Below are 20935 nucleotides of genomic sequence, written 5' to 3' on the forward strand. Positions count from 1 at the left end.
CCAATCACAAACCCAGCCAATCCCACACCATTTTTCATTGGAATGCATTGTGTTTCATGTGGCGCCGGTGCTAGTCCCTCCACAGTTGCTGAATCGATCCAGGTACGGCGCCAGTTTTGCTGTCGTAAAAGTCCACAAATTCTGCGTCAGCGTCAACACTTAGTTTCAGAAACGGAGAATCCCACCCCCTATGTTAATGATGACTTGTGAAACTGCTTAAAAAGAATCCATTCATAACTTTCTTTAAAAAAAACTGCTGTTGCTACAACCCTATAAAAGTGTCAATCAACCAGACTTTTAAAAGTGTCAATAACAGAAACTATTAGCACTTAACATCTCTACCTTGTGCAAATAACCACTGCATCATTGACAAGAGGTGACATAAAAATTTGATTATATCATAAAACTGTCAATGAAGTAAAGTTTTTATTGTCCTTCACCTGTGCCAACAAAGTTAATCTTTTTATGGGAGTCTGGGCTCTTAGCCAAGCATGCACGAGGCTTGGCCGAGAGCCCAGACTCCCTCACAACCCACCACGGCACTCGACTGCCCATGGCCGCTTCCAGCCTCCCTCTGGGGCTCACAGGCCTGACTCTATCCTGCCCCCACCTCCAAGGAGCAAAAATGAAGTATGACTGGGCACTTTCTACCAAGGCGGGTGTTGAACCCCCGGCAGGCAGATGAAAGTAGAAATTACAGAACAAGTTTATTTTGATACGATTACAATACTCCTCCACTTCCCGGAGGGCGATATCGAGAATGGTTTACAAATATTCTGGGGATTGTGGTGAGAAGGAAAACTGGGGACGTGTAAGACGTTACACAGGACAGAATTCTCCCAAACCACCTGTGGCGGTTTAGTGGCGTTGGATGGCGAGAATCTGGCAAGAGGCAAAAAGTCAGAAACCTGCCGCTGTAAAATCCCGTTGCAATTCTCCCAATGATGGATTAATATTGAATCGCTTTTCCGGCTGATAGCCAGTGAAAACTCTCATGAATGTTCATTAAAACAGTTGCCTGACAGTATCCTGTCAGGCCTCCCAACCTTGCGCCACATCAGCAGGAAATCACTTAAGGTGTCATACCCGATTGATAAAGGATGGCCTGCGCAACATGGCTCTCAGTTCACCAGAGACTTCAAGGTGAGTGCAACATGCAAAGCCCACATGCCACAGTGCCACACTACTTCTGATGCTGTGTTCACCACTCGGATGGGGCAGACTGGTACCTGCCCGCGGCCCGGGGTGGGGTGTGATGTGATGGTGGAGGGGGAATGGGCAGATAAGGCCAAGGAAGGCAATGTGGAAGGAGCAAGGGGGAGGGGGTGGAAGGGAGAGAGCTCACGATGGCAGGCAGAGGAGCGAGGAGGTGGATGAGCAGGACAAACAATGGAACTCAGAGGGAAGACCGAGCGGAGGGCAGCTGGACCTCGACTTGGCTGCATAAAATGCAGACAAATAAGGGGGTCTAAGGGCTCGCAAATGGATTACTGGAAGGGGATGCATGCAGATGGCAGATTACAGGGTGAGTGATGTTAATGTGACACATTAGGGATGGTCGCAATGTCCTATAGTCAATGTCCCTGGGTGTGGCAGAGGGTATGGTGCTCATTATGGGCCAGATTCTGCAGCCTGTGAATAGGGAACAGGTAATACAGGCGGGGCTATGTGAAGCTCTCATGGAGAGGGGGGGCAGTAGGGGAGAACCCCTGGAAACAAAAGGGCAGGCAGTCTCCAGGTGAGGTGGGTACAGGTCCACATGAGGCATGGGCTACACAGATGGTGAGATTGGAGCAGTGTGTGTAAATGGCCACCACCACAACGACAGGGTCCAGTATTAGTGGGGGAGGCTGGAGGATAACAAGTGGCATCTCCACCTGCACACCGTGAGGCTACAGGTAAATAGGAGGGACACGGACTGTGAGGGAGGGTGAGTCAAACTCCATCCTGTAGTAAAGGTACAGCAACACCATCTCGACGTTGTGGAAAAATGGCATCTTCCAAATCAAAAGTAAGATCAGTTCTGACTGGGAGAGGAATGATGAATGTGTGGGAAGAGTGTGAAACTGGCCTCTGAGGCTCCTTCTTGCAATACGTACTTACTTTTTGGTGCTGCTATAATGAACAGGGTCCAGGTCAATTAAATCGGACTCAGAGCCCATTGCCCTGGAAGTAAGAGTAAGCCAGATTTCGAATTTCACGCTTTGAAAGAGCACAACTCAATCTGCTCACGTCAAATTTTGAGAAGCTGGATAATGGAAGACAGGAATGCAGCCTCGGGGAGTGAAGGCTATATGAAGGGGGAACAGCTGCATCAATTCTGCTACCCCATCAGTAAAGGGAGTCACGGGTTAATAATTAATGCTTTTCATCAGTGGCCAAACGGTAAAGTTCATAGTTTCACCAGGTCAAAGAGTGGAGATCAGAGCCACATTGGTTCAATGAGGTAATTCACAGGTTCTCACCCCCACAGGGCTCCAGATATCACATCAGTGTAATAGAATGCTGCTCAGCTTTATGTGTGCGAGAGTCCCAGGTGTAAGGTAGCATGAGGAAAAATGCAATCTAGGGTGCCAAAGTATAGCTGCCCAACTTCTCGCATAACTCTTGTTCACACCTTTGTAGTCTGCAACCTTTACCCTTTCTGGTCTTCAATAATCTCTTTCAAATAGGAGCCAAAAGTGCTAATGGATCCAGTGGTGCAGGGAACTTTTCTGCGAATCCTCTTTGAGGTAGGAGGCGAGGGAGGGAAAGGTGTTTGAATATGGAGCTCCAGCAGGAGGCGCTGCATGTGGGACTAGCCCCGGGGGAGCATCGGGCATCAAAAGGAGGCTGAGGAGCAGAGACCCAGACTGCGGACATGACTGGCAACACCAAGGGTATCGTCCATGAGTGTCCTTTCTACAAATGAGTGTGTGGCAGCGGCAGGCAAGGGTTCCAAAGATTTGGTTTGCCACATATGCCACATGCTGCGGGAAGAACTGCGAGAAGGGGCTGGTTTAGCACAGGGCTAAATCGCTGGCTGAAGCAGACCAAGGCAGGCAGCAGCACGGTTCAATTCCCGTACCAGCCTCCCCGAACAGGTGCCGGAATGTGGCGACTAGGGGCTTTTCATTTGAAGCCTACTTGTGACAATAAGTGATTTTCATTTCATTTCAAGAACTGACACCATATGGGTTTAGGGGTTTCCCTGCCAGTGGCCCTGAAGGTGATGGAAACAGTCAACTTCTTTGCCTCAGTCTTTCTCGGAACCTGTATGACATTTCTCAGTCAGCAACACATTGGTCATTCGGGAGGTGACCGATGCCTTTTACAGGAGGGCAAATCATTATGTGAACTTTGCTCTGGACGATGATAGCCAGATTCAAAGATTCATGGCTGCCCATCCATGATCGACAAAAAAAAATCTCTATTCTCTCTTTAATATCTAGTTAGTCTCGAGACATGCTTTCTGCTACTACTCATTATTAATTCACTTGCTGGTATTCTTATCCCACAGGTGCTTTTAATACTTTAACTTATTTTACCTTACACTTCTTGAGAGCTGTGCTCATTCTGTTCCTCTGCATTGGTCCTGAACTCCTTCAGCTACGAACTCCTCAACTCCAGGCCTACCGAAACCAGTCACATCCTGCTGTCCTTCTCATTCTACTCATTAATACCATCTGGACCTGCTTTAATCTCTAACAATCAAAGCAGCCAGGTCACATTACCCCCTTCACTTTATCTTCAATTATAGACACATGACAATCTTACAAACCTCAGTCTCCAACACTGTTTTCTGTAAGGCTTGCTCTCTCTGACGTCTGCTGACTCTCACTGCTACTTTTGTCTGTTGGTTACTCTATCTGATAGTAATGATGAGGGAATGCCAGCATTAGACTGGGGTGGGCACAGTAAGAAGTCTTATAACACCAGGTTAAAGTCCAACTGTAGTTGTTTTGAATCACTAGCTTTCGGAGCACAGCTCCTTCCTCATGTGAATGGGGTAGCTAGGTAATAATATTTCTTTTCAGAGCAAATTTTACATGGCAAAGCAGTGCAAATATTTGCTTTTTAATTATATTTTCAGTACATCTGTATGCTGAATACATGCATATTTTCAAACTTCTACAAAGCAGTTAAGATTTTTAGATATACTTAAAGAATGTCCATAACAAGGAGTGTTGTGATGGAAATCTAATTGACTCCGCTTAATACGTTATTGTATTTGGTTTGGTCCTCTGATTTACTTATCGTCATTTTTACAATGTTTAGCTTTAACCTGGTAATTCTCCTAGCCCTATCACATAATCCTATATACCTACAGGTCGCAGACCTTAACGCTGGTAATACCCTTTCGTCAACATCATAAGGGACAACTTTCAGCTTCAAAGGATACTGGAAAACTTTCACATCAAACAAAAAGGAATTCTGGACTTTTCTACAATGGTAAGAATATTTATTTCAGAGAAAAAGTTCACTATGTTTTATATTCCAGATAAAAATAAGTATGCACTAATCCAACCCATTTGTTCCAAAATATTGAACGCTGCGCTTGCCCGAAGAGCACCTTGAGTAGAATTATGACTTTGCATTTGGATTATAGGCGAGCACTGTAATTTATGCACATTTATAAACACTTTGTTTTACTTATAAAGACGTAATGTAAAAAGTTGTTTTGAAACAAACCATACAATTTACTAAGAGGTGTGTGGAAATAATTCTAAATGCTTCAATATTATGAATTTCTTCATTTAATTTTGTATCACGTGAAAAGAGACATGTGCTCAACATTAAATTGCCCTTAGTGTTGGGTGGGGTTGCTGGGTTGTGGGGGTAGGGTGGAGGTGTTGACCTTGGGTAGGGTGCTCTTTCCAAGAGCCGGTGCAGACTCGATGATAATCTATGAAACTAGCTCCATAGCTTTATTGATCGGAACTCTGCGAGGGATGAGAGCGAGAGTCAGGTTGATGTCGCAGCTCTGACCATCATCACCTCTCCTGATGCAATGGTGTTCTGGACCTGGTAGCAGCCAGTCCCAGAAACTTATTCACTGCCCAGGTGCCCTCCCATCTCCAAAACAGAACTGGCCCTGGCCTATGCCATTGCCCAGTCAGAGTCGCTTTTAGCCTCCCATCTGGCTCTCCCTTCCCTTAGACTCCCTACCACTGGGGTTCTGACAGGAGGGGTCTATGCTCACTTATCCCGAATGACGAAGGTCAACTGTATGGTGACGTCTGCCTTCTGGGCTAATGGATCCAGATTTGCAGGCATTGTGGTCTGGCAGAGATGCGGGCACAGTGCCTCTTGATCCCCACAACCAAAGTTGAGCCCTGAATTCTCAGTATTCAGTCCTGGACTTTGAGATATGGGCACCTGACATTGCTAAGGGTTTACTCTTGATGGGCAATTTTTCTTTTTTGCAAAAATATATCTTATTCAATCTCTGAAAGAAACATTTCAAATTGTCATAACAGGAAAGTACAATGACATTCACATTTTCACCAGAGATCAAGATGTACTTTGAGGCACTTCAATTCGGTAATGAGAACATTACACTCATTTCAATATTTTCACTACAGAAAGTACAATTCTTTTCAAACTATTTACATCGATCATGTTGCACTCTGCAGTGCTTCAATATAGTTACATACGGTTAGGATTAAGCCCACAGTCCAAGGGGTTTTACACAGCTACCGGCCCCTTGGTGTACACTGGCTGGAAGGCCTAATGCAGTGACCTTTCCCTGCATAAGGCATGAATGCCCCAAGCTTGAGTCCATCCCTCAGCATTTAGTCCTGGACCTTGGAATGTGCCAGTCTGCAACGCTCGATCGAGGACAATTCTTTGTATTTGGAGATCACCGAGTTTCGGGCAGACCAAACAGCATCTTTCACCGAGTTGATGGCCTGTTTTGTGTATTGCATCGAACCTTTTGCCAAATCCATCAGGAAGGATTCGAGCATAAGAGGAGTGACACTACTATTAACTCCGATTCATTTCATACTAGCGAGGCAGCAGAGGCACTCAGGTCAAAGCCCCCCTGTATTGGGACCACAGAACATAGAACATTACAGCGCAGTACAAGCCCTTTGGCCCTCGATGTTGCGCCGACCTGTGAAACTACTCTAAAGCCCATCTACACTATTCCCTTATCGTCCATATGTCTTTCCAATGACCATTTGAATGCTCTTAGTGTTGGTGACTCCACTAAGGTAGCAGGCAGGACATTCCACGCCCTTACTACTCTCTGAGTAAAGAACCTACCTCTGACATCTATCCTATATCTATCTCCCCTCAATTTAAAGTTATGTCCCCTCGTGCTAGACATCACCATCCGAGGAAAAAGGCTCTCACTGTACACCCTATCCAATCCTCTGACCATCTTGTATGCCTCAATTAAATCACCTCTTAACCTTCTTCTCTCTAACGAAAACAGCCTCAAGTCCCCCAGCCTTCCCTCATAAGATCTTCCCTCCATAGCAGGCAACATTCTGGTAAATCTCCTCTGCACCCTTTCCAATGCATCCACATCCTTCCTATAATGCGGCGACCAGAATTGCTCGCAATACTCCAAATGCGGCCGCACCAGAGTTTTGTACAGCTGCAACATGACCTCATGGCTCCGAAACTCAATCCCTCTACCAATAAAAGCTAACACACTATACGCCTTCTTAACAACCCGCTCAACCTGGGTGGCAACTTTCAGGGATCTATGTACATGGACACCGAGATCTTTCTGCTCATCCACACTGCCAAGAATCTTACCATTAGCCCAGTACTCTGTCTTCCTGTTATTCCTTCCAAAATGAATCACCTCTCACTTTTCTGCATTAAACTCCATTTGCCACCTCTCAGCCCAGCGCTGCAGCTTATCTATGTCCCTCTGTAACTTGTAACATCCTTCTGCACTGTCCACAACTCCACTGACTTTAGTGTCATCTGCAAATTTACTCACCCATCCTTCTACGCCCTCCTCCAGATCATTTATAAAAATGACAAACAGCAGCGGCCCCAAAACAGATCCTTGTGGTACACCACTAGTAACTGGACTCCAGTCTGAACATTTCCCATCAACCACCACCCTTTGTCTTCTTCCAGCTAGCCAATTTCTGATCCAAACTGCTAAATCACCCTGAATCCCATGCCTCCGTATTTTCTGCAGTAGCCTACCGTGGGGAACCTTATCAAACGCTTTACTGAAATCCATATACACCACATCAACTGCTTTACCCTCATCCACCTGTTTGGTCACCTTCTCAAAGAACTCAATAAAGTTTGTGAGGCACGATCTACCCTTCACAAAACCGTGTTGACTATCTCTAATCAAATTATTCCTTTCCAAATGATTATATATCCTATCTCTTATAAACCTTTCCAAGACTTTGCCCACAACAGAAGTAAGGCTCACTGGTCTATAGTTACCGGGGTTGTCTCTACTCCCCTTCTTGAACAAGGGGACAACATTTGCTATCCTCCAGTCTTCTGGCACTATTCCTGTAGACAAAGATGACTTAAAGATCAAAGCCAAAAGCTCAGCAATCTCCTTCCTGGCTTCCCAGAGAATCCTAGGATAAATCCCATCCAGCCGAGGGGACTTATCTATTTTCACACTTTCCAGAATTGCTAACATCTCCTCCTTATGAACCTCAAGCCCTTCTAGTCTAGTAGCCTGAATCTCAGTATTCTCCTCGACAACATTGTCTTTTTCCTGTGTGAATACTGATGAAAAATATTCATTTAGCACCTCTCCTATCTCCTCGGACTCCACGCACAACTTCCCGCTACTGTCCTTGACTGGCCCTACTCTTACCCTCGTCATTCTCTTATTCCTGACATATCTATAGAAATCTTTAGGGTTATCCTTGATCCTACCCGCCAAAGACTTCTCATGTCCCTCCCCTGGCTCTTCTTAGCTCTCTCTTTAGGTCCTTCCTAGCTAACTTGTAACTCTCGAGCGCCCTAACTGAACCTTCATGTCTCATCTTTACATAAGTCTCCTTCTTCCTCTTGACAAATGTTTTGACTGCTTTAGTAAACCACGGTTTCCTTGCTCGACCACTTCCTCCCTGCCTGACAGGTACATACTTATCAAGGACACGCAGTAGCTGTTCCTTGAACAAGCTCCACATTTCCATTGTGCCCATCCCCTGCAGTTTTCCTCTCCATCCGATGCATCCTAAGTCTTGCCTCATCGCATCATAATTGCCTTTCCCCCAGATATAACTCTTGCCCTGCGGTATATACCTATCCCTTTCCATCACTAAAGTAAACATAATCGAATTGTGACCTTGATAGGATTTGCGCCCGTGGCTGCTAAATCCCACACACTATTTTAATTCGCCTTGTTTTTAACAACAACATCAAGTTACTGAATAATCAGAGAAACCTCGAGAGCCAACAGCTGAATAAATGAGAGAGCGGAGCAACATCAGCCCTCAGAAAGTGAGAATGTGCAGCAGTGTGTGCGTGCAGTGGAAAAGAGATGGAAAGCAACTGGAAGGATCTGTGACACATTGAATGAAGAAAGAAGTGTGGGTGGTCTAAACACTGACCCAGAGACTGAAAGATAGTTGGACAACAGTATGTCTGTGAGTGGGATAATAGCGTGTCTGGAGAGAAAGAGTGCTGTCTCATAGAGAATGTGGAAAATAGCATAAGCAATGTGAATGGAAGAAAACCAAAGACCAATATCAGAAAAACATAGAAAATAGGAGCAGGTGTAGGTTATTTGGCCCTTTGAATCTGCCCTTGGCTGATCCTCTATCTCAACTTCATATTCCTGTGCTCTCTCCAAAATCCCTCAACTCTTTGAGAGTCTAGAAATCGATCTATTTCCTCCTTAAATATATTCAGTGACTTGGCCGACACAGCCTTCTGTGGTAGAGATTTCCACAGGTTTACCACCCTCTGAATGATGAAATTTCTCCTCACCTCAGACCAAAATAGCCTACCCTGTATCCTGAGACTGTAACCCCCTGTTCTAGCCACCCACCCCCAGTCAGAGAAACAATTTCCCTGCATCCAATTGGTCCAGCCCTGTCAGAGCTGTATACGTTTCAACAAGATCCCCTCTCATTCTTCTAAACTGCAGTGAATACAGACTTAGTCATCCCAATCTCTCCTCGTATGACAACCCTGTCATCCCAGGAATCAGTCCAGTAGAGAATCCAGTGCCAAGCTGGGAAAGGGTCAGGCTAGACCAAGCTAGGAATTGTATTTTTAGTATAGATTCAAACATATATAACTCGGATACTTAAGGCAGAAAATTAGATTTTAAGGGTATAAGGAACTTTTACATATGTTTTGATCCAGCTCTTCGTTGCTGGGGGACATGGAAGTTGAAATAAGAACAATGGTTTGAGTGCTGTGTTATCCTTATTATTAGTGTTATCCTTATTATTAAGTGTAGAGTTCAGGCACGTCTACTGTAAACAATGTTATGCTCATTAAGGGTTTGAAGCAGAAGAATAATGAAATTATAGAGCAGGATTGGCGAGTCTAAAACTTTTGTAGATCCGCATTTGGTGTTGGATTCAGTAGAAGAGACAACTGTGGCATACAAAGAGCGTGTTATGGATAAACCTAACATGAAAAGACAAACATTTGTCAGAGTAAAGAATGGCTGTACGATAAATAATAAGAAGAGTGATGTCCTTGTTAATGCAGTATTTTTCAGCGATTTGGAAATGCTAAGGTTCTGGATAATGAAGCAGAGGAGGTAAATGTAAGATAGATTGATTTACAAGTATTTACAAGGGTCTGCATAACGCAGCATCTCACTCCCAGTCCTCCCGTAGCTGGGAGGATCTGCTACACCAGGCCCTGATCTGGGCCTGTTTCTAACCTTTGCTCATAACGAGGTGGTTGACCTCCGTTCCTTACCTGGGGGGGGGGGGGGTTCACACTCCACGAGTCCCACAGGGAGATCAATGAAGACTTCCCGGTGGTCCTCATGGGAGTTATAGTAATAATAATCTTTATTGTCACAAGCAGGGTTACATTAACACTGCAATTGTTGTTCTTTCAAGTTTTTTACACAGAGGGTAGTGGGTGCCTGGAACTCGCTGCCGGAGGAGGTGGTGGAAGCAGGGACGATAGTAACGCTTAAGGGGCATCTTGACAAATACATGAAAAGGATGGGAATAGAGCAATATGGACCCCGGAAGTGTAGAAGATTTTAGCTTAGACGGGCAGCATGGTCGGCGCAGGCTTGGAGGGCCTGTGCTGTACTTTTCTTTGTTCTTTGTTCATGAAATTACTCTAAAAATCCCCTAGTCGCCACATACCGGCGCCTGTTCAGGTACACGGAGGGAGAATTCATAATGTCCAAATTACCTAACAGCATGTCTTTTGGGACTTGTTGGAAGAAACCGGAGCACCCGGAGGAAACCCACGCAGACACGGGGAGAACGTGCAGACTCCGCACAGACAGTGACCCAAGCTGGGAATCGAACCCTGGTCCCTACTGCTATGTATGACAGGCAGTAAGAAGAGGAAATTGAAAATTATTAGAGATAGTTGGGTGAACTCAGTGAAGTTGTTGATAGAACAGAAAGGTAGCTGGTTGTGCAAGATTCAGTTGTGTGACTTTTGTTTTAAGGGCCAGGTTAAAGGAACAGTCATTTTTGGACAGGGCCAATATCACGGGCAGTGGGAGAGGGTGCTTGGCTGTGCAGAGGGAATGGGAAAGAAGGTGATGGTGCTTCATCTAAAAAGTAAAAAGTCACAGAAACGTAGAAAGGTTTTCAAGTTTAGTTTAATTGGGCATATTGTATAAGAACGGAGAGAGAATGTTCTTACTAGTATTTTGAAGTAGAACAAAGCTCACTGCAACAGATTTTCCATTGTACAGCTTTGTGCATCTCCTTTGTTCGTGCCCTTTCAGTCTGTCTGAAGAGTGACGAAGGAATTGGAGACTGAAGGCGATGCCCTTTTAAAGGTATTGGGGATTGCAGAGAATGTGTTCACTAGAAATAATATAACATGTATTAAAATGAGAGTTGGTTAAGCAGTTCAGGTATGAAGCATCCACATTTTTCAAACTTCCCTTGCATCGGAAAGCAACCACATCTCAGTATTTTTTAGATCGGAATTTAAAACTAACTGTGGGTGACTTCAGTGTCACTTTATACAGCTGGAATACCGCCTGGGTTTTAACCTTTAAAATAAAGTTCAACACCCTCTCTTGGTGCGTGATATATGTCTCTAAATAAACATTTCTAAGCGTGAAGATTTGGCTCTGCTCTATCCTTCGCTGCCTGGCTACCTGTGTCGTAACAGGGAGCAGCTCTCCATCTGTCATAGCGAAGAGGACTGAGAGATGCTCTCTGGGGCTATTGCTGTTGCAAATGTACTCGACAATGAATGACCATTCCAAAGACGATGATTTGGGATTGGTTAATCTCAAGATAAACTGAGGTAGAGTGGAAAAAGTGATGGCCCTGATGCAGGAGATTAAGTGCAGGAATGCAATGGGGATTCAATAGATGAGTTGATCGCCATAAATGCATGTAGGTGTGTATATGCTGTACCGTGGGCAGCACGGTAGCATTGTGGATAGCCCAATTGCTTCACAGCTCCAGGGTCCCAGGTTCGATTCCGGCTTGGGTCACTGTCTGTGCGGAGTCTGCACATCCTCCAGTGTGTGCGTGGGTTTCCTCCGGGTGCTCCGGTTTCCTCTCACAGGCGAAAGATGTGCAGGTTAGGTGGATTGGCCATGATAAATTGCCCTTAGTGTCCAAAATTGCCCTTAGTGTTGGGTAGGGATACTGGGTTATGGGGATAGGGTGGAGGTGTGGACCTTGGGGAGGGTGCTCTTTCCAAGAGCCGGTGCAGACTCGATGGGCCGAATGGCCTCCTTCTGTACTGTAAATTCTATGAAAAGGATAGAGAAAACGGATCGGAGAAGCTTTATGTCTTTGAGAAGATTTGAAATGGAAGGAATGTGACGACATCTTGGAAAAAGTTACAAATAATATGGTGAGAAATAACGGGTAATTGGCTTCCAATGACAGCCTTCCTTCCCTCTATGGGATAAGGGTGGTAACAGCTATTCAGTGGGGTATGTAGAAGAAAATGAGCAGTTTTCCCAGCCAGGCTGATGCAGCACCCAGTGCACGTGGGGTTGTAAAGTCCCTGAAATTGATGCTGGGTCATTACCCCAATGCCATCCTGTCCTCTTCTGGCTTTCACTGTGGTGGTCTCCAAATCCAGGGGGACCCCACTTTGGTCTGACAGGACAACAGTTGAGCCAATTGAAAAGGCAATTAAAACCCTTTTTCAATATGAATTCCTTCTCTTCCAACAGCACACAATGTGGTAAACCACTGTTGCACCTATATTAGGTGATGTAAGGTAGGACTTGTACTACAGGTTCGCCGGTTACCTGCCTGCTGGCTTCGCCCAGCAGGAGTATAAATATGCGTGTCCTCTATTCAGCAGCCATTTCACCAGCTGCTGTGGGAGGCCACACATCTTACTGCAATAAAGCCACAGTTGTATCCAAACTGAGTCTTTGTACAATTGATCGTGCATCGATTTATTGCAGTAAGATTTTCTAGAAGATGGACCTCCGAATCAAACCACATCGCCTGCAGCTGGATCCGCAATCGAGCGACGCCAGAAAGGACTTTAATCACTGGCTAGCCTGCTTCGAGGCCGATATCAACTCAGCGACCACCCCTCTGACGGAGGCTCAGAAGATACAGATCCTGTACTCGTGGTTGAGCTCCAGCGTGTTTACGCTGATCCAGGACGCCCCAAACTACACGGACGCCATGGCGCTCCTCAAAGAAAACTACGCACAGAAAGCGAACACACTCTTCGCCAGGCACGTACTCGCCACTCGCTCTCAACTCCCTGGTGAGTCCATCGAAGGCTTCAGGCGGGCCCTAATCCCACTCGTCCGGGATTGTGACTGTCAGGCCGTTACGGCCAACAAACATTCTAACCTTCTTATGCGTGATGCTTTTGTAATGGGGATTGGGTCGGACCTCATTCGCCAAAGACTGCTTGAAGGGGCCACGATCGATCTAGCAGGGACTAAGAAGCTAGCACTCTCCATGACAGTCGCCTCACGTAATGCTCAGGCTTACTTCCAGCCACGCGGCCCTCCTATCCCTCGTGGACCCCACAAACGGCCGCCCCAGCTGGGGCTTTGCCCAGCAAATACGCTTGCGCCACACGTCAATCCGCGCTCCCCGGGGGTCCCCGATGTTACTTCTGCGGTTACTTCTGCAAAAGCACCCTCGCCAACGCTGCCCGGCCCGCGCTGCCATTTGCAATGCTTGCAGCAAAAAGGGCCACTTCGCCGCGGTGTGCCAGGCCCGCGCAGTCGCCGCTATCGCCCCCTCCCCACACACAATGGGTATCCCGGACCACGCGTGGCCAGTGGGCGCCGCCATCCTCACCTCCCCTAACCACGTGCAGCCAGTGGGCACCGCCATCGTCACCTCCCGGGGCCGCGAGCGACCAGTGGGCGCCGGCATCTTTCCCCCCTCAGTCCACATGCGGCCCATGGGCGCCGCCATCTTGTCCAGCCCCCGCAATGTGCGACCCTTGGGCGCCGCCATTTTGTCCCCTGTAGGATCTTCAGGTGCCGCCATCTTGTCTTCCCCACGGGGCATAGACGCCGACAACATTCCACGACCTGTGCCCCCCACGCTCTCCATCTTCGGACACCAGCGACGACCAACCGCAGCTCGCCTCGATGACGCTCGACCAGTCTCGTCCACACAACCTGGCCACCGCTTCAACTACGGTGAAAATCAACGGCCACATGACCTCTTGCCTGATGGACTCCGGGAGCACTGAAAGCTTCATACACCCAGATACGGTAAGGCACTGCTCCCTCGCAGTACACCCCGCCAATCAAAGAATCTCCTTGGCCTCCGGATCCCATTCCGTCCCGATCCGGGTGTTCTGCACGGTCACTCTCACAGTCCAGGGCGTAGAATTCAGGGGCTTACGCCTCTACGTCCTTCCTAATCTCTGCGTTGCACTACTACTAGGCCTGGCTTCCAGTGCAATCTCCAGAGCCTCGCCCTCAAATTCGGCGGGCCCCTACCATCCCGCACTGTGTGCGGCCTCGCGATCCTAAAGGTCGACCCACCCTCCCTCTTCGCCAATCTAACTTCGGATTGCAAACCTGTTGCCACCAGGAGCAGACGGTACAGCACCCAGGACAAGACCTTCATCAGGTCCGAGGTCCAGCGCTGCTTCGGGAGGGCATCATCGAGGCCAGCAACAGCCCCTGGAGAGCTCATGTGGTAGTCGTTAAAACTGGGGAGAAGCACAGAATGGTCGTGGACTACAGCCAGACCATCAATGGGTACACGCAGCTCGACGCGTACCCCCTCCCACGCATATCTGATATGGTCAATCAGATTGCGCAGTACCGGGTCTTCTCAACGATAGACCTAAAATCCGCCTACCACTAGCCCCCCATTCGTAAATCGGTCCGTCCATACACCGCTTTCGAGGCGGATGTTCAGCTCTATCACTTCCTTAGGGTTCACTTCGGCGTCACTAACGGGGTCTCGGTCTTCCAAAGGGAGATGGACCGAATGGTCGACCGGTACGGTTTGCGGGCCACCTTTCCGTACCTAGGCAATGTCACCATCTGCGGCCATGACCAGCAGGACCACGATGCCAACCTTGCTAAATTCCTCCGCACCGCCACTCTCCTCAACCTCACCTACAACAAGGAGAAGTGCGTGTTCAGCACAACCCGCTTAGCCATTCTCGGCTATGTGGTCCAGAACGGAGGTCTGGGGCCCGATCCCGACCGCATGGAGCTTCCCCTCCCCCACTGCCCCAAGGCCCTCAAAAGCTGCCTGGGGTTCTTCTCCTACTACACCCAGTGGGTCCCAAACCACGCGGACAAGGCCCGCCCACTCATTCAGTCCACCCACTTACCCCTTCCGGCCGCGGCACAACAGGCCTTCGCCCGTATCAGAGCTGATATCGCTAAGGCTGGGATACACGCACTAGACGAGACACTGCCCTTTCAAGTAGAAAGTGATGCATGAGACGTCGCCCTAGCTGCCACCCTCAATCAGGCAGGCAGACCCGTGGCATTCTTTTCCCGCACCCTTCGTGCCTCAGAAATGCGGCACTCGTCCGTCGAAAAAGAGGCCCAAGCTATCGTTGAAGCTGTGCAACATTGGAGGCATTACCTGGCCGGCAGGAGATTCACTCTCCTCACTGACCAACGGTCGGTAACCTTCATGTTCAACAACACTCAGCGGGGCAAGATCAAAAATGCAAAATCTTACGGTGGAGAATCCAGCTCTCCACCTATAATTACGAGATTTTGTATCGCCTCGGCAAACTCAACGAGCCCCCAGACGCCCTATCCCAAGGTACATGTGCCAGCGCACAAGTAGACCGACTCCGGGCCCTACACGACAGCCTGTCACCCGGGGGGGGGGTCACACGGTTGTACCATCTTGTCAAGGCTCCCAATCTGCCCTACTCCGTCGAGGAAGTGTGGACAGTCACCAGAGATGGCCAGGTCTTTGCGGAGTGCAAGCCGCACTTATACCGGCCGGACCGTGCGCACCTGGTGAAAGCCTCCCGCCCCTTTGAACGCCTCAGCGTGGATTTCAAAGGGCTCCTCCCCTCCACCGACCGTAACACGTATATTCTCAGGGTGGTCGATGAGTACTCCAGGTTCCCCTTCGCCATCCCCTGCCCCGATATGACGTCTGCCACCGTCATCGAGGCACTCAACACAATCTTTGCTCTGTTCGGCTTCCCCGCCTACATCCACAGTGACAGGGGATCCTCATTCATGAGTGATGAGCTGCGTCAGATCCTGCTCAGCAGGGGTATCGCCTCCAGCAGGATGACCAGCTATAACCCCCGGGGAAACGGGCAGGTAGAGAGCGAGAACGGGATGGTTTGGAAAGCCGTCCAACTGGCCCTACGGTCCAGGAACCTCCCAACCTCTTGCTGGCAGAAGATCCTCCCTGATGCACTCCACTCAATTCGGTCACTACTGTGCACCGCTACGAATAACACACCCCATGAACGCCTTTTTGGCTTCCCCAGGATGTTCACATCCGGGGTGTCGCTCCCGACTTGGCTCGCAGCTCTAGGACCGGTCCTGCTCCGTAGGCACATCCGACTCCACAAGGCAGACCCATTGGTGGATAAGGTGCACTTGCCCACGCCAACCCCCAGTATGCCTATGTGGCAGACCCTGACGGCCGCCAAGATACTGTCTCCCTCAGGGACCTGGCACCAGCAGATTCCACTCATACACACGTCTCCGGCCCGGCGCCACCCTCCCCTCCCCCGGCGCTCCCACCATTAACCTCACCAGGACCATCCCTCCTTCCCCTGCAAGCAAGAGGATGAAGAGGATTTTGGCACGCTCCCATTGTCACCCGACATCAGGCCAGCACCGACGTCGCTAGCATCGACAACGCCACCACCACTACGTCGCTCCCAGCGGAAAGTCAAGGCACCAGACCGGTTGAATCTCTAATTGCGCCAGACTTTCAAAAGACGCTTTTTTTGTCTCCTAATAGAACACTGTACATAAATTCATTGCTGTATATAGTTCTCCACCACTCCCGCCAGACTCATTTTTAACAGGGGGTGAATGTGGTAAACCACTGTTGCACCTATATTAGGTGATGTAAGGTAGGACCTGTACTACAGGTTCGCCGGTAGCCCCTGCCTGCTGGCTCCGCCCAGTAGGAGTATAAATATGCGTGTCCTCTATTAAGCAGCCATTTCGCCAGCTGCTGTGGGAGGCCACACATCTTACTGCAATAAAGCCACAGTTGTATCCAAACTGAGTCTTTGTACAATTGATCGTGCATTACTCAAAAGTTCAGTGCTGGGTCTACCCCTTGCCAGCTTGGAGAAAGCCAAAGGCACAGTCAGAATTCACCATGAAGTGAAGCTGACCTGATATAAAGGCTGAAACTGGTAATCTAGAGAGGAAGGCCTGTGCTGACAGGAGAGGATCGTTCAGCCCTACCTCACCGATCTTCCTCGGAACAGCAGTAGATGCAACTTCTATGTAGAGGCTTGGATTGAACTGAGAGTAATCTAACCTTATTGCATGTGAGAATTCGCTGTGACACAGGGCCCACATGTTATGCGGTTGATTGGACCTCTGAGGAAGAGATGCAACTTGCTCCAGCTGAGCAGCAATAACCACACACGGGCAGCACCTCTAGCAGCCCTGCCTTCTCCATAGCCACTTGCAGTTAGATGGACACAGAGGGTATGGACACAGGGCTGCACCTCGAATGAGGCTATTTCCCAGCACAAGGTCTCAAATAGGTCTCGAACTCCACAAGTCTTTTCTCCACCAGACAGCATCAGTGTCGAGCTACTGGAGGAAGAAGGATGCCCACTCTAGGATCTGGCCGTTGACTACAGTGAAGAATCCAACCGGAGCCATATCACCATCAGGGCGACAATAAAACCAGCCACATGCTTACTGAAATTGAGATTCTGCTGCCTTGACAGATCTGAAGGCACCCTTCAATGTGCCCCAACAAGGGTCTCTATTTATAGTAACAATTGCAGCTGGCACCAGAGGGTGGTGGAGAATGCGTTGTATCCTCTGAGGAGGTGACACATCCAGATGTGCCATTGGTGCCCGGAATCACAGACCTGTCTTCCACAGAAGCCCACGTGATAACATCACAATGACAGCAATGTGACTCTTGGGCCACCTTTTTGACCAAAATCGGAAACTTGCCCTTCTTTAAACATAGTTATAATATTGGTAGCATTGTGGTTCTGGTAATCCAGAAGGTGGGCAAATAATCTGGTGATGAGACAAAATCCCACCATGGTAGCTGAAAAATTTGAATCGCACTAATAAAATGAATCTAGAATTTTAAAAATCAATGTCAATAATTTTGACCATGAAGCTCTTTGATTGTCACCAATCCCATTGGTTCATGAAGGTTGGTTAGGCAAGGGAATCAGGGGTCAAATCTTCCGGTCTCCGATTGTTGGAGACAGAACGGAATGACAACTGAGATGTGCTTTGGGACCCTGTGGAAGTCCTGACCCTGGTGGGAATGGCCTGGAAAGTTTGAATGTTGAATGGGCAATTCCGCTGCTCCCTGGGAGTCCCGTCAATGTTTTCAACTCCGAGCTATAGTGACTTTGTTCTGTGGTACTTATTTTAACAGTTACCCAGCAAATGTCTGACAGATTAAAACCTAGCCTAACACCTGGATAACTACAGAACTGACTCCCCAAACGTCAGCCAACATCCCTCCAACAACCCGACTCCCCCTCCCCACTGAACCAAGACCCCTACCTCCTGACCCAACCCGACTGACCACTGACTGACCTGCCTACTCAATGAAGTGCTGACCATCCGACTAATGCCACACCTGACAATCCACCTACCTCCTTGCCCACTTCCCCTCCGACCTCCTACCCCGCTTATCCCCCTATCCCATTTAGCCACAGCCTACCCACCTCGTCCACTTACCTGCCTACTTCACTCACTAACATTCACACTGGACATTGAAACTTGCCATATGGCAGCTAGTGATGTAAAAAGTGGGTGCACCTTCTGCGCTGAATCTCCATTCAGGTCTCTGTGGAATCCTGCACTGAGTGACTTCTTCTGCACTTCTGGGTGGTGTATCGGAGGTCGGACCCTTTTTAAAGTAGCAAGGTTGAGTGCGCAGTTTTTGAGTGGGAGCGGTGCTTCCGATTCTGGTTGGGGGATTTGGGCCCTGGTTTTCTTACCTGGTTTGGCCTATATGCAACACCAATTGCATATCCATGTGACTGACTCTTACGTGCACTCTCACATGGTATAGCAAGACACTCAGTGTTATCACTAAAACCTGGATAGTCTACCCACAATTAACCTCGGCATTGGACATGCCAAAGGAAATCTACTCCTCACTAACATCCAGGGAAACGTGCAAAAATAGGCACTGCTGTCCCACAAGCTGGCCAGTAACCAGCTTAACAATGAGTACGATGAATGCACCATTATCTCTGCTCCTCTATTAACATTCCTGGGTATGTCCTCTCCCAAAGGCAGGACAAACTTATCAATGATAAGTGCACAGCGGCGTACAATCAGGAGAAAGTCCTCAATATCAGATTTGACTGCAGATCTCACCCTACCCCCAGGAACAGCATGGCAGATTGAGAGTGGGGGTGGTGTGAAATTGGGCTCCATGAAAATGGCACTGTGCCTGCTGCCTGCCCACTATGTCCATCCCGCTGTTATTTCACCAGCAGTGGGGAGGCCACCCATGTCTCGTTCTTCAGCAATAAAAATGATGTTCCATACAAACTACAATACATGCATGTTAAACAGTGGAAGAAGCATACAATGGATAGAGCTCAGTAATCCCAAAACCAATGGCTCAGATCAAAGTTCTGCCATCCTATCAAATCCAGTCAAGAATGGTGGCAGACAATTAAATAACTAATGGGGAAAGGAAGCTCAATGAACATCTGCATCCTCAGTGGAAGATGCACGTGAGTGTGAATTTCAACCACCATCAGCTGGAATTGTTGAGTGGATGGTTCATCTTGGACTCTTTTTGTGGTCCCCACAATTACACTTGCCAATTTTCAGCCAATTCAATTCGCTCCACATGGTCCCAAGATATGGGTTGTATCCACTGGATACAGCTAAGACCTCAACAACATTGTGACTTTAGTGCCGAAGGCTTGAGCTCCAGGATTAGCCGCACTCCTAGCCCAGCTGTTCCTGCACAACTATAAAACTGGCATCTAACCAACAAAGTGAAAAATTGCCTTGATTTGTTCTGGCCTCAAAAAGCAGGAAAGTCCAATCTGGTCAATGCCTCATCTGTACAATGATGGAAGGTGTCCTTGACAGTGCTATCAAGCAGCACTTCTCTGCTCACTGGTGCTGGTTTGGAATCCATTCAGCATTGGTCGAAATATAGAGAGAGTTACTGACCTTGACATCAAGATAACATTTGACTGAATGTCAAGCAGTGGAATCCTAGAAAATTAAAGTCAATAAGGATCCTTGGAAGTGTTCCACGAGTTGCAGTCATACCTCACATAAAATAAATTGGTTATAATTGTTGGCGGCCAATCATTAGTCTAAGGACATTGCTGCAGAGGTTCCTTAGGGTGGCATGGTGGCACAGTGGTTCGCACTGCTGCCTCACAGCGTCAAGGTTCCGGGTTCAATTCCAAGCTCGGGTAACTGTCTGTGTGGAGTTTGCACTTTTTCTCCGCGTCTGCGTGGGTTTCCTCTGGGTGCTCCGCTTTCCTCCCACAGTCCATAGATGTGCAGGTTAGGTAGATTGGCCATACTAAATTGCCCCCAAGTGTCCAAAAGATTATTGGGTTACGGGGATGGGGTGGAGGCGTGGGCCTGGGTGGAGTGCTCTTTCTGGTGGGGTGGTAAAGACTCGATGGGCCGAATGGCCTCCTTCTGCACTCCAAATTCTTTTTTTTTTTAAAATATATTTTATTCAAAATTTTTGGCCAACCATAACAGTACGTTGTGTATCTTTTACACAGTAATATAACAATATAAATAACAATGGACAGTTTTTTAAACAAGAAATAAATAATATATAAACAACATCAAAATTAAAAAACTAAACTAAATGGCAACTGCCTTGTCCCAAATAAATACTCTCCAAAAATACAATTCAGCAGTCCAGTATACAATTACCTATAACAACAACCTAAACATATTATACTTATACACTAACATCCCTGAGAGTCCTTCTGGTTCCTCCCCCCCCCCCCCTCTCCTCCCCCCCCCCCCCCCACCCCTGGGCCGCTGCTGCTGTCTTCTTCTTTTCCATTCCCTCTATCTTTCTGTGAGGTATTCGACGAACGGTTGCCACCGCCTGGTGAACCCTTGAGCCGATCCCCTTAGGACGAACTTAATCCGTTCCAGCTTTATAAACCCTGCCATATCATTTATCTAGGTCTCCACACCCGGGGG

The 20935-nt window shown here is 48.0% G+C and overlaps 1 protein-coding gene across 2 annotated transcripts in view; it reads left to right on the forward strand.

The window, feature by feature from the left end:
- Positions 1–20935, forward strand: part of LOC140385293 (cAMP-regulated phosphoprotein 21-like) — a 646047-nt gene that overhangs the window by 87372 nt on the left and 537740 nt on the right. Inside the window, exon 2 of one of the 2 annotated variants that reach the window (XM_072467301.1) lies at positions 4310–4431. The exons of the other annotated variant lie outside the window; for it this stretch is intronic. The gene's annotated coding sequence lies outside the window, so the exon portion shown is untranslated. The remainder of the gene's footprint in view (positions 1–4309; positions 4432–20935) is intronic. 2 annotated transcript variants of the gene reach the window in all.

The sequence above is a fragment of the Scyliorhinus torazame genome, chromosome 11, assembly GCF_047496885.1.
Source record: "Scyliorhinus torazame isolate Kashiwa2021f chromosome 11, sScyTor2.1, whole genome shotgun sequence".
Classification (NCBI taxonomy): Eukaryota; Metazoa; Chordata; class Chondrichthyes; order Carcharhiniformes; family Scyliorhinidae; genus Scyliorhinus; species Scyliorhinus torazame.